At 34.2% G+C, this 12215-nt stretch overlaps 1 long non-coding RNA gene across 1 annotated transcript; it reads right to left on the minus strand.

The window, feature by feature from the left end:
• Nucleotides 1-1359: 1359 nt before the first annotated feature.
• On the minus strand, nt 1360-9832 carry LOC135969907 (uncharacterized). Its single transcript, XR_010585261.1, has 2 exons — nt 9745-9832; nt 1360-1980 (listed from the first exon to the last, which is right to left on the minus strand). It is a non-coding gene; the product is annotated as an uncharacterized lncRNA (long non-coding RNA).
• Nucleotides 9833-12215: the final 2383 nt, after the last annotated feature.

Here is a 12215-nt window from a genome sequence, read left to right on the forward strand (position 1 = left end):
ACTTTATATAATCTCATATTTCTTCGAAGTTTTGTTCATTCGTTTTCATTCTTTTATTGTTATGCTTGTGTGTCTTATTTCAAAAAGCCAGTGTTCCAGCTTTGAGATTCTTTTCTCTGCTTCATCTGTTCTGCTATTACTACTTGTGATTTCCTTATGAAATTCTTGTAGTGTGTTTTTTCAGCTATATCAGGTAAGTTACAATTTTTTTCTATACTGGCTATTTTGTCTATAAGTTCCTGTATTGTTTTATTGTGATTCTTAGCTTTCTTGCACTGAGTTTCAGTGTACTCCTTCATCTCAATGGTCTTTATTTCTATTCATATTCTAAATTCTATTTCTGGCACTTTAGCTATCTCAGCCCATTTTTAAACCCTTCCGGGAGAGGTGGTGTGGTTGTTTGGGGAAAAGAAGGCACTCTGGCTTTTGAGTTTTCAGAGTTCTTGTGCTGGTTCTTTCCCAGCTTTGTGGGCTGATGTTTCTTCAATCTTTGAGGTTTCTATACTTTGAATTTTTTTTTTTCTTTTATCTTATTTGATGACCTTGAGGGTTTGATTGTGGTCTAAGGGAGATTCAGTAGACTGGCCTCATTTCTGGATCTTAGGGGGCCAATGCTAGTTCCCAGCTCCTGGACTGCATGCTTTAGCAATGGGAAACTTGCATCCAGCCCCAACTTTGTTTTCTGACTCCCCAGAGTTTGGAGTCCACTGCACTGGGAGAACCAAGGTATTCCTGGACTGCTGGTCACTACATTCTGATGGGTGGTGTTAGCCAAATAAATAAACATTTATTTCATGATTTGTTCATTTTGTGTTGGCAGATAGATAGATAGATAGATAGATAGATAGATAGATAGAGAGTTTAAAATAATTCAAGCTTACTAGAGAGTTACATTAGACAGAGAAGCCACCACTCTATTTGTAATTTACAAAGCAGTGCCAGGGATATAGTGGCAGTGGCCATTTTAAAGACTGGGTCATTAATAAAGTGCTAGTGAGACTGGGTATATGGTTTGGATGTTTGTCCCTTTCAAATCTCATTTTGAAATGTGACCCTCAATATTTGAGGTGGGCCTAATGGGAGATGTTTGGGTCATGGGGGCGGATTTCTCATGAATGGTTTGGTGCCCTCCGCATGGTAATGAGTTGCAGCAAGTTCTTATTGTTAAAAAGAGTTTAGAACCTTCCTAATCTCTTTCTTGCTTTCCTGCTTTTTGTTTTGCCATATGATATGCCTGCTCCTGCTTCACCTTTTGCCATGAGTATAAGCTCCCTGGGGCCTCTCCAGAAGCTGAGCAAATGCCAGTGCTATGCTTGTACCCGCAGAATCATGAGCCAGTAAAATATCTTTCTTTACAAATTATCCAGTCTCAGGTATTCCTTTATAAAAATGCAAAAACACATTAACATATTGGGAATGCTAATACAATAATTCTGGGGCAAAGGCAAAAGTTTAGCTCAGCAATTAGGCTCCTTTTGTCTTGCCACAATACCAAATTTAAAGGACAGGCTTTCAACTCTTACATGATTGGGATTTTATTATGTTTCAACCATTTAAATTTAGTGACCTTTAGGCAAGTCACATAATTTATCTGTGCCTGTTCCTCATTGATAGAATGAAAACACCAATACAACAATAACTACCTCACAAGACTGTGGTGAGGATTAAATTATATAATCTAGGCTAAGTATGAACATACTATTCATAACATATTAATCACTCAGCAAAAATTCAAAAGCCCTCAAAGTTCTTTTTTTCTTCATAATTGATTCTAGGATGTTATTTGTCTATGGCTTATTGTTTCCCATGATATTGCTGATTATATAAACCCTAACACTAACATATATTTTGATTCTTGGCCATATTCCAACTCCTGGAATTCATCTGCACTTCTTGTCTTGGCTCTGTTTGTTTTGTTTTGGCTTTGGGCACTCAGCTCCATGGCTATCCAGTTATCACAACTTCATCTCACACAATCATCTGAAGAACAGAGAAAACATAAAAAACATTAACACAAACATAATAAAAACAAACAAGATCAAATTATTCTGCATGAAGATGTTTTAGTAACTTGAAGATCGATGAAATCTGCCTTCTGTATATATAAATAGTATTTTAACAACCCTTATGCCAGCTTCATAAAAGTTTCTGGGTTTTTTCTGCAAAAAATTATTTGCTGTTCAAGAGATGATACTAACTGAATACGTTGCAGTATCTTCATATTTATGTTGCTATATCTCACCTTTCTTTTTGGCAGAAGAACAACAATGACTTAGCCAGGTAGAGCTTAACAGTATGTAGAACTTTAAATTTAGTACAAATAAATGTTGTAGTTTATGCAGCTATGTAGTCATTGTGTAAACTAAAATCTTTAGACATGAACTCTATTTTAGATAAATATTATATTTTATAAATGAATAAATATGTAATATATACAGTAAACTATCAGATTAAGAAACCTGAATATTAAATAGATGCTCTTTAAGGCAGATGGATTTATAAAGTACTGTAATAATCTTTACAGTATGTTGTAGCTTACAGTACTTTATAGCTCATAAATCATTCTGGGTTTTCATTGTTTCATGCTTATCCAAGGATTATCTGGATTAAGAAATTGTGATTTTTGTCAACTATTAGCTTGCATTTGCTTACTACAAATATTGCATACAGACTCAAATAGTCAAGAATATTGGGCATTGAAACATAGTATGCATTTAAAATCTGAGAATGAGAAAAATATCACAAATTAAATAATACTGTATTTTTATATATTAAATACTTATGCAACAGGGTAGAGGTAATGGAATATATGATATCCACATTTAAAAATAATGAATGGTTACTATAGAGGATCATATTTATATTCTAGAATTTGTCTTATTTATAAATTCAATGTTATTGAAGAATTTCCAGGATAAATCAATATAAGTACTTGCACTTTATGAAATTTAATCCTTCATTGCTTTGCTTAAGTATGCACAGCTAATATATTACTACTAAACATTGTGTTTACTACCAGTCTATTAGCACAATTAATTTGTCTCTGACAGAATCCTGTGATCACCCCAAAGTGACAATTATTATAAGATAAAAGATTTCAGACTATAGTACTCAGTTATTGGCTAGTGATTTGGGCTGCACTTAGCTGAAGAGTTCTGGTTTTGCCTGGGTGCCTTCATGTATTTATAATCACATGGGAGCTGGTTGATCTAAGGCTTTAACTCAACTGCTCATTCCTGCAGGCTAGCCCAGTCTTGTTCACATGGAAATTCATTCCAAGAACAACAAGAACCCAACAACCAAGGTAGAGCATTTAAAAAAATCTGCTTGCATTATATTTGTTTGTTATATTCTATTAGCCAAAGCAAGTCACATGACCACGCCTATTAGTCCATGTGGTAAGACATTAACCTAAGGTGAGGACACAGGGTACCATACTTAAATTTGGATTGAATAATCTACCACAATGAGGTCTTACAAGGTAATTTAAATAATCTCTCACTTCACAAAGAGATAGCTAAAATGTCAAATATAAATATAATTTCTTTCAACTTGAATTCTATTTGCTTGATGACACAAGAATTTATTTGTTTGGTAACTGCTTCTGTAGCAATAAGCATTTTCTAGTGACAGGTATGTCTCAATATTGTACAGAGAAAGTTTGAATCTTCTTCCCCTTCTCCATCCCCACCGTCCACCATCCATCTTCACTAACCCTTCAAACAATTAAATCATGTCTATTGTAACATAAAATGAACTCCACACAACGAACCAAACTAAACCAAATCAAACCAAATAATATCAACAACAAATTAAAATTATCAAAACTTTTTCACATAGCAGATAAGTATTTTCAGAGGAAGTTTACATATACCATACGTGTTCAAAATTAAGATTTCTAACATGAAATTAACATTCCCACAAAAAGTCAGAATTTAGGTATCAGGTAAATTCTCATACAGAGTTAGTGCCTTTTGAGCTGCAACAACTTAAGCATTCAATGAGTGATGGTTTGATGAGAAAGTAGAGCTTAAGTACCATGCTAGTCTTTATGTAAATAGTATATTTTATTGCCTTCTACCAGCACATTTATTATTTTACAGTTACAAATCAGCTTCTCAGTATCTCCTCACTTTCTGTCCTCATTTATTGACAAACATTTTTGATTGTTTACTGATCAGAAGATTTATTTGGGAAAATGTGTGAGTCAAATGAAAAAAGAGAATTATAATTCAAGGGTATGATAAGGTCTCTCAAGAGGATTTTAGACTAAGTAAACTGAACGTGTTTGTAGGCCAATGAAATGGGTCAGGAGAAGAGTGAGGCTTTTTAAGAAAAAAGCTATGCAATTCATTTATAGAATGAGTTCGCAAGGAGCATAGGTATTATTTTTGGAAAAGAGGACAGACTTGTTTCTCTATGAGAGAAGAAAAGGGTAGAATAAGTATAGGCTATAGAACAAGGCTATGCAAAAGAACAGATTATGATGCAACAGACATTTATCATTGGAGGGGGAGACATTTTTTCTTTTTCATGCTTTTCAGTAAGATAAGAGATAGGATCAATTACTTAGATTGAAAGTCTAGTTCATTGCAGTTCATCTGACATTATTTGAACATCTCTTATGTGACAGGAATATTCCTAGATACCTATGATCCCAAGAGGAGTAATCAGCAATCTCTATTGAAGGACTTGGCAATCTAAGTGAGAGACTGGTCACATAAATCCAGTCTAATGTTCATAGGTAGGCTTTCGGAGAAAATGTTACCTAAGTTTGGTCTTAAAGGACATACAGACATTAATCATGAGAAGATAGGGAAGGAGATTGCAAACAGAAAGAAAAGTAATTGCCAAACCAGCTAAGGTAGACAGACGAATGTTTAATATTGATAGAACTGTTTCTGAATTGTTTTTAACTTATTACTTCTTTGATGAGCATGAAAAATTTTACACGTCCCTCTTCCTGAAATAGTGAATTGCCTTCCACCAATGCTGCCCACTATAGAACCTGGTATTTCTTGGTGATGAGAAGACTCTCCCTGAGCAAATTGAACTGGCAGTTGAAAGTATGTGTGGGTCTTTCTATTAGCAATTCTGCAAGAGGCTTATGCTGTAGAAACTACAGGCAGTAGAACATAAATAGAAAGGAAGGATAAACTAGAATTAACAGGACTCCTGGTTTATACCTAGGGAGCCATGGAGGACTGGAAATAGTTCTGAGACAGTAAAGCAAGGTACTTAACATTTTCTACCAGTTAAATTCCTATGTAGCCTCTAATGAAGTACTACTTGATTAAAGGTGTGAACAAGTGGAATAAATGACTCATAAGGCTTCCACGTCACACATATTTAAGATCCCAGTAACTTCAGCATTAAAATTAGCAACCTGTTTATGTTGATTTGCCCAGGTAGATATTTTTTTCCTAAAGATATTTTATTTTATTTTATTTTATTTTAAGACAGGGTCTCGGTCTGTCACCCAGGCTAGAGTGCAGTGGCATGGTTATGGCTCTCTGCAGCCTCGACCTCCTGGGGTCAAGCCATCCTTTCACCTCAGCCTCCTGAGTAGCTGCTACCACACGTGCACAGCACCATACCCGGCTAATTTATTATTATTATTTGTAGAGATGGGCTGGTCACCCAGGCTGGTCCTGAACTCCTGGGCCCAAACAATCAACCTGTATTGATCTCCCAAAGTGCTGGGATTATGGTGTGCAAAAGGGAACATAAATTACATTAACAAAAATCAAAGTAACAAAAACAACAGAAAACAAAACAAAACAAAAACACTATCAATCAAAACAAGTCATCTACCTAGGACACTTACTGAATTTATTTAAAGCTTTTAGATATTTGCTGAATGAGCATTAGAATGGCTGTCATAAAATATTAGAAATTACTTTCTCAGAGTCCAAGGAGCATGGATTTTTTTTTTTTTCTTAGAGAATTTATTGTCAGCCTTACCTTTTATTGGTATAGAAAGGTGGACATTAGATCATGGGGTAAAAGAAACTTTGCCTCTTCGAGTTTGCTGCTGCATTTTGATTTTGGACCTCCTACAAACTTAATGGTACTGGTGGCAGCAGGACTCTTATTAAAGATTGGCTGAGGCTAGTTTTCATTGCTGGCCTGCTTCAGACCCCTTTTTATTATCTTCGGTTACCTAGCAACAGATAATGTTCAGTTAAGGCCAGATGATGCCATCAAGGCTCTTCCCTGTGCTATGATTTTGAGTGTTTATTCATTAACCACATTCCTTAGAGTCTATGTAATGGCCTCTATTAGTATGAAATGGGAAAACTGTGATTTGGTTAATGAAACAGTCACTTATTTTTGAGTCTCTAATACTATAGAGTGAATTTGTTTGAAAAATGTGCTGAGCAAACTTCTTTGATGGCTTGAAGAAACATAATTTGTTGGTGACTTACTATAATTTAAAAAGAAGTAGAAGTGATTTCTCTATAGGTGGCTTCTTTCGAATTGCAGGTTTGAAGGTGGCTTATCACAGCAAGGAACTAATCGTCTGGTCTTAACTAGCCACACTGCTGCAAGATCTTGGAAACATTTCTTCTGATGCTTGTATCACCTTGAGCTTCATTTTAATGATACCTCGTTCTCTTTGGTATTGAGTCTCATTTCAACAGAAAATGTGAGCTAGTTTTACTTTTTTAAAGAACTGAGTTATGTAGACAAAGTTGAAAATTGCTAAAAAGTATTTCTCATATGTTTGAAAAATCCATTGAGAGAGGTAGATTTGCCTTATTTTTTAACAGCTTTTAATACCTTTTGACATTAACTACTTTTTTAATATCTGTGATATTTGTCATTTTTACTTCAGAAATATAATTACTTATGCAATTGAAGTATTATTATATAAGTGTCTTAATGGAAATAAATGTCTCCTCAAATTTATGTAATCCAAATTTTAAAGTTAACTTTAGAGTATTTTATATGGTTTTATAACTAATTTCTTTACCTAATTACAATTTAAATTTAGAATGAATAAAATCAGTTTTAATGTTTAGTATTTTGAAAACCAACTGGTTTATATTTCAATCAAAAAATCCCTTTCCTATGTTTATGTTAATATGACTGTGCAAGACATTTTAGGTCTTGCAAATATGACAAAGACATAATCTTTGTTTTCAAGTAATTTATTATTTTATGAAGCAGGCATGTAAGTAAATTTAAAGCAAGGAATAATGTAACTTTACAGACAGAAACCCATGCAGATATAAATACATGTATTGGATTTGTTCAAGAGACAACAAGGATTTAAACTTGTCTAGGAAAGTGATTCTCCAATTTGCATTGCAGACCAACCAGCAGCATAATTTGAGAACTTTTTTAGAAATTCAAATTCCTGGGTTTTATCTGTAAGCTCAAAGAATCTGGAATGGAGTCTAGCCATCTGTTTTCACAAGTCCTTTATGTGATTCTAATGTACTCTAAAGTTTGAGACCCACTACTTCAGAGCTGAACTATCCAGTATACTAGCCACTAGCTACATATTGCTACACAATTTATATTAAATCAAGATTTCAGTTCCTCAGTTACATTAGCCACATATGCTCAGTATGTCTACGGAGTGCTCAGAAGACATATGGAGCTAGTAGCCGCCATATTGGACAGAGTAGATATAAGGATTTCCATCATTAGATATCATTACTTTAGAGCATGGAGACCTCAATGAGATATTATCAAGGACAGAAAGAAAGCTTTAGTTCAGATCATAGAAACTCTTAAATGTAAAAGTAAGGAACTTGAGCCATACCCTAGTATAATAGGGGAGTGATAAATATTTTTTAAGGAAAGAACAATGACAAAGGCTGGACTTTGTTGACACAACATCAGTCTTCCAGCCAGGTACCAGATGATTCCTACTGACTGAGTCTAGAGGGAAGCAAATACCAGTTATACTTGCACTGAGACTGTAATAAAGGGAAGGGAAAGTACAATGTGCATTTATAAAACATTGAAAAAGTAGATGCTATAGGAACTGCTTGCTCTTTGGATAGGAGATGGTCAGAAAACAGAAAACTTGAATAAGACTATATTTTTTAGTGAATGACTGGGACAAAGTTAATGCCATTACGAGTGACAAATAAGAATAGCAGTAGCTTATCAGATTAAGAAAAAAAAGATGATTAATTTGCCATAACATTGTATTAAGCCAATAGCTTTTATATTCATCCAGAAATTTTTTTCACTATTTTTATAACACAGTTTTAGCTTGTTATTTCACTGTTTCACAGTTTTAGCTTGTTATTTCACTGTTTCACAGTTTTAGCTTGTTATTTCACTGTTTCACTATAGTTTCTTAGATAACCACTTTTAATGAAGAAATTAAATACTTTCCCAATAATTATTAAATGTTTATCAAAGATCAAAACAAAAACCAAAGAAATTTTATCTGTCAATGAATCCGGTGGATCTTGTCAAAACAATTATTTCCTTTTTAGCTAGAAAGTAATTTTTCTGAAAAAAGGGTTGCAAAGAAATGAAATAACCCAGGTTTAACTTATTATGTGAACATTCAAGTTTTCCCAAGTACACTCTGAACATTATAGTTCAATTTTGTGGCAAATTGAAATGGTTTTCAATTTTGTGTGAAATCAAGTATTCTTTTTTTGAAATATGTGCAGTGCTTAAAGAGTCAAACATTGTTTTAGTCCTTTTTTATGTTACACATTTCACAGCAGTGCATAATTTACACATTAATGTGCTATACTCTTGTGGATTAATTTTATTTCCACTTGAAGATTCAAAGAGTCATATTAGCTAACATCATGTCAGAATGATTTGTGTGTTTTAGGCCAGTTCTTCATAATGACAGCTTAATTGACATGATTTGAGGAAGAGAAAATACCCGTTCTGTTAGGTGTCCAGAATCTTAAGTTGTAGTTCTTAATTCTGTTTTCAGGATGTTAGATGAGGAGTAAAATTCTTGGGCTAAAATTTCCTTATTTATATAATAAAAAGCTTGAGCTATACTGCCTTGGTTTTTCTGGCTCTCAGTAAGGCAAAATCATGAGAACACAATTGCTTGAGATTATTTATTAGCTAATGTTTATCAAGGAGCATGTCTCATGGGTGGTAACATGACAGAGGGCAGGCAAATTGCTGACAAGTCAAGGGCAATAAGGTTTGGGACATCGAATGTAGATGCTTATATCAGACTGGATGGTAGCAACTAGAGACTTTTCTTCAGGATTCTGAGATTTGGGGTAATATTGAAAATAAGGGAATTGCATCCTCATGTAAATTAGTCTCTAACTGGGAATTGGTGGTGTGAAGGAAAATAAAAGACAATATTGCTTAGATTGAGCTGTTACGAAATAGAGCGGGAGCTGGGCTCTGGAAAATACTGATCGTTATACTTGATCTGCCTCTGGCATGTATTTATACTGTTAGATATATATATTCTGAAATTATACACTGTGGCAGTGAATTTGACACAGTGAGTAAATAACTGATAAGGTAGAAAGAACCCTGGGTAAGTGATCCCAAGGCCTTGCTTAGATCCTAGCTTTTCTACTAGCTTGTGCCATGGTGTCAGGAAAGTCACTTACGGTGACATCTGCTTCTGTGCCAACTACCCTCTGGGAAAACTTGACACTCCTTGGCCTATCCAAGCAATAGAGAGAGCAATCTAAGTAGTAAGTGGCTAAATTGTTCCAATTTTTAGCCAGTCTGTTTAGTTAATCTTCTTATTAAAATCAGTGGCACTACAGATTAAATTACCTTCTGGTAACCATGCCAACAGGTGGATTTATGCAGGGCTCATGGAGTTGTGAACAATCACGACGTTGACATTGATTATGTCCAACCTAGAGGAAGAAACAATAGATATATGCGGCAGTAAGGAGTGACCAATCACTTAGATCAGTTTAATGGCTTTTATATTATATCTGATTTTTTTTCCTTTCATAATCTAGTACTTTGCAGCATGAACACTTAAATTTCTCTCCAGGCCTTTCCAAAGGTGGCTTTTTAATTGCAGGTTCTCAGTCTCCTACTATCACTAACTTCATTTATGTAGAGTGACTTTCTTATTGACACAAGAAGTAATGTCTGTTTTCAGGGAGCCAGAGGATAGGACAAGAGCAGTTAAATGTATGATTAAACCTGCTCAGACTCTACTTATGTTCTTTGCTGCTGTCTCTCTTTTGGTCACAAATTATGCAATGATAATGCAATTACTCTTTGTCTTCTGTATTTTATTGAACCAGAGATTTCTCTGTGATCAGAACATATTTTATTACTTAAAAGGAGAACTGAAAATAGTTTTTCAAAAATTTTAATAAGATTTTCCATAAAATAGTATTATTTTATAATTCTGAAAATTAATTATCATGCTGGTATATTTTCCTTAATACAACCATTAGTTTCGTTTTAAGATAATACAATATAATACAAGTCTCTTTTTAATCCTCTCTTCTTCCTGCAGTTTAATATCTCTGTGCTGGGTTTTTTGTTTCCCCCCCACCCTCCCCTACAAATAGAGGAATTTGGATTTGGTGATCTCTTAAATCCCTTGAAGCTCTGAGAGTAAGTCTGAAAGTTAAGGATAAAAGAAGGGCTTTCCTTATTTCCTGAGACTGAAGTCATGAAAATATCTACTTTGCTGCCTTCTAAAACATCCTTTAGACTCACTGAAGTGAACAGACCATTTCAATAGTCTGACACTGAATGCTATTTATCTTCCTGTGTTCCTCAAATGGTTGCCTCTCATTCTTCTATGCAGTGATTTTGCAGGCATTTAATCCTTGAAGCCAGTGGCACTTTTCTAATTTTAACTTAGGTCAATCAGTTGGGTGAGTATTGATGAACAAGCGTTTGCTATAACCATGTCCAAAGTAATGTCAATCTGTATTGAACATGTGCCATACCTAAGAGATTTCTTAATTAACCTGCTGACACTGCCAATGAGAGTTCAATGTGGTTTCAAGAAAGACTCCTGCAAGCACGTGCCCCTTTACTATTTTTACCATTGGCTCTGATGTTCCAAGAATATCATGTCTTTCATTTTTCTTATCAGAATTAAACAATTCATGAAGACCATTTAAATATGTGGTTTCAATTTTTTTAAATGCTGGTAAAATTCAAATGCTTTAAATATAGGAAAATGTAGGTCATGAAATAGGACCAAATGAATTACTTTTATGATTTTGGTTTTACTCTTTTTTAAAATTTTCTTTGTTTTAGAAAGGTCTATTCTGAAACCATTTACCTGAAAAGTGTCACCTGAAAAGCTTAAGTCCTGAAACCCTCACTCAGGAGTCTCATATTATCATGTCATTATAGATGAGTTATCTTGCTATTTTTGAAAGTATAGTGCAACTGCTACTGTCACTTTCACTCTGGAAAACTTGGTACATACCCATTTCATTTTCTGTCAAATTTGCTTGAGTTTATTGCAAATCAAACATAATAGAAATTGTATTTTTCATTAAAAAATACTGTGATTACCATCAATCTGTTACCTCAACAGCATTTACAAAAATTAAAGTATAAGTTAAATACAAAAAGTCTATAAAATATACTAATATTAAGTACACAGCTTGAAATTTTTTATATTACTCAGAGTGTTTCCAAACTTTACAAGTTTTTTTGGTACCTCTTCCCAGTCTATATCTTCCTTCACCTGTACAGGTAACCAATATTCTGATTTCTATCATTATCACTAATTTTATAAGAATTCTTTATTCAGCTCCAAAGAGATGCAAGATAGAAGCTCTCCCTTTCACTAGCTCACAATATATTGTGGGGGAGATAAGAGCCATGAAGAAATTACCAGAGTACAAAAGCAATTCCTAAGCATCATAGAGTTGTAAAAGTGATAATGCCATCTCAGATTTTATAGTATGTACTATCTACAAATATGTATGCATTAATAATTATAATTGACACTCACACCACTTCTATATGATGAGTGCCATTATCTCTATTATACAATGAAATAACTTAAGGTCATAAAGGTTAACTAATATGTCTGTATTAGTTTTCTACTGCTGTGTAACAATCAATTACTACCAATTTAGCCGCTTAAAGCAACAAATTTATTATGTCATAGTTTCCATGTGTCAGAAACCTGGGCATAGATTAGGAGGCCTCTCTGCTCACCAGACTGAAAATGAGGTGTGCGTGACTAAAATCTTTTCTGAGACTTGAGGTCCTCTTCTAATCTTCGTGTTTGCTGGCAGAATCCAGTT

This window comes from Macaca fascicularis, chromosome 3 (genome assembly GCF_037993035.2).
Source record: "Macaca fascicularis isolate 582-1 chromosome 3, T2T-MFA8v1.1".
In the NCBI taxonomy this organism is placed as follows: Eukaryota; Metazoa; Chordata; class Mammalia; order Primates; family Cercopithecidae; genus Macaca; species Macaca fascicularis.